The 2,666-nt window shown below is 44.7% G+C and overlaps 1 pseudogene; it reads left to right on the forward strand.

Annotated features, from left to right (window-relative positions):
• Nucleotides 1-2: 2 nt before the first annotated feature.
• LOC119344505 lies at nucleotides 3-903 on the forward strand (annotated as a pseudogene).
• The last annotated feature ends 1,763 nt before the right edge of the window (nucleotides 904-2,666 follow it).

Genomic DNA, 2,666 nt, shown 5'->3' on the forward strand with positions numbered 1-2,666 from the left:
AGATGAAAGCAGCACGGAAGACCGGGAGCAAGGCTGCCCGAGATAAGGTTAAAGACCAAGCACTGGCAAAGGCCCATAAAGAAGTTGCCAAGGGGAAGGGCACGGGAAAGAATGTCGCGACTGATGATGATAACACGTAGCCAGCTGATCTGCCACACAAGTGCCGTGATTACAAAGTTGAGTTCCACTTCCCACAGCCTACTGTGCTCAAACCACCACTCCTTCAGCTCATTGAAGTGGGTTTCAGCTACCCCAACCGGCCAGACTTCAAGCTATCGGATGTCGATGTCGGCATTGACATGGGAACACGTGTCGCCATTGTTGGGCCCAACGGGGCAGGAAAGTCTACTCTTCTAAATTTACTTGCTGGCGATCTTACCCCGGCCCAAGGAGAGTCAAGAAGGAGCCAGAAGCTGAGGATTGGACGCTATTCGCAGCATTTTGTTGACCTGTTGACGATGGACGAAAATGCGGTTCAATATCTGTTTAGGCTTCACTCGGAGGGAATTAGCAGAGCGGACATCCTCCGTGCCATGCTTGGGCAATTTGGCTTGCCAGGCCACAACCATCTTACTCCCATTGTCAAATTATCCGGCGGTCAGAAAGGCCCGTGTTGTGTTCACTTCGATATCAATGGCGCATCCTCACATTCTTCTACTGGATGAGCCTACAAATCACTTGGACATGCAAAGTATTGATGCTTTGGCAGATGCTCTCGATGAGTTCAAGGGAGGTGTGGTCTTGGTTAGCCATGACTCGCGCTTGATATCTCGAGTTTGTGCCGATGAGGAGAAGAGCCAGATATGGGTCGTGGAGGATGGCACCGTGAGCAAATATGATGGCTCGTTTGAGGATTACAAGGATGAACTGATGGCAGAAATAAAGAAGGAAGTCGAAGAGTAATGCTGCTGCTCATATATATTGGCCTGCACATTGCTTATTATTCTTTGTAGAATCAGCTGTTTTCTTCTTCTTCTTAAATCCCATGTATTACTAGCAGATTTTGTTTGCTTTGGTCTACATACAGGATGTTCATATTCTTTTTCTTTTTCCTGTGCATGATATTTAGATGGACAAGATGAGTTACTATATTTTTTTGCCTTTTCTATGTTAGAAGATACTGGTAATCTGGTACTCCCTCTGTACCAAAATATAAGATGTTTTTTGGTACTCCCTGTATCAAAATATAAGACGTTTTTGGATACAAAGGGAGTACCAAAAAACATCTTATATTTTAGTACAGAGGGAGTATTGTTTATTGTGTATTAGAAGTTATACTTAATGTGGGCAACTATCTGATGCATCAGTATGAAAGAAATTTGATATATTTATTAGCGGTTCAACTTAATTTATTGATCTCGGCAGTTCTTCAAGTAGGGTCATGTATTAACACCGAGTCTTCAAATGTATGGTTGGTGAAAACTGTGTCCATCTTGTATCTTGTATGCTGAGTAATACTCCTTCCGTCCCATAATATAAGAGCATTTTTTAAACTAGTGTAGTATCAAAAACGCTCTTATATTGAGATGGATAGAGTAAATGTTAGATAGTTTTATCGCGCACGATGTAAAACACAACAAACTCTTTCTTCACGTAGCTTGTCCTAACATGTTGTTTTATCACGCTCTTGTATTTTATATTGACGATGCTGATGAAATCGTTGTTTTCCCATCATGTTTTTATATTGAGTGCTACCGAGTATCGACGGCAATCAGACATTTGTGCCCGAGAGCCCGAACGTGCCATTGGGCCTGGACTGGTTGCTGATCGGTTTTCGAAGCTTTGCCAGCCGAACAGCACGGTCGTCCCAAAAACAAAAGGGAACCACAAGAGTTCTTCTGACTCGTGTTGCACATGTACAACGTCCTGTTCCATGGCTTCTGCCGCCTGTCCTCCAAAGTCTGCCTCGACGACGCCGCGACACGCAGAGTGTCCGCCTTCCTCTGCTCTTAAGCTGTGGTCTCCTCTTCAGCCGTCCGACGCGTGATGGGCTCTGCCTGTGGATAGAGATGCAAAGAGCACCGTCTGGTCGAGCCGCCGCCATCAAATCCTAGCGGAAGCTGACGCTTTGTTTTCTGTATGGATTATGTCGACATTCAAAAGAAATCCACCGAACAAGAGTGTAGAGACGATATCGTCGAAAGGGGCCAACAATTTATCGAGTTTTATTATATAAAACAAAAGGACCGTGACAACGCACAGGTGTTCTAACTATTAATAGTAAAGCTGCAGTCTCTTCGTTCCGAGTTATAAGATGATATAACTTTTTTCTGAACGCATTTTAGTGTATTTGGTCACTCATTTTAGTCCATGCATAGTTCATACTGAATTATTGAAAACGTCTTATTTTAGAAACAGGGTGATACTCTCCATGTAGCACACCTGTACTCCCCGTGTGGTATACCCCACTGTACGGACTACGGACATGAAAAGGAAACAGTAAAAAAACCGAGAAAACTAGCCATGTTGTGGAGTCCCTGAGAAAGCCGGCCTCTGAAAAATCTCGCTTTCTCCCCTCGTGCTGTCACCCGTGGTGCGCGGAGGATGCTCCCGCGTGCCCCCCACCCCCGTAGTAAATACATCCACTTCTGCGACAAGTAATTCCGAACGGAGGGAGTAGTAGTTAATGAATACAGCTGAGCTGCTCAAGCTCCTTCGTTCTCGGT

The sequence above is a fragment of the Triticum dicoccoides genome, unplaced genomic scaffold (genome assembly GCF_002162155.2).
Source record: "Triticum dicoccoides isolate Atlit2015 ecotype Zavitan unplaced genomic scaffold, WEW_v2.0 scaffold171238, whole genome shotgun sequence".
In the NCBI taxonomy this organism is placed as follows: domain Eukaryota; kingdom Viridiplantae; phylum Streptophyta; class Magnoliopsida; order Poales; family Poaceae; genus Triticum; species Triticum dicoccoides.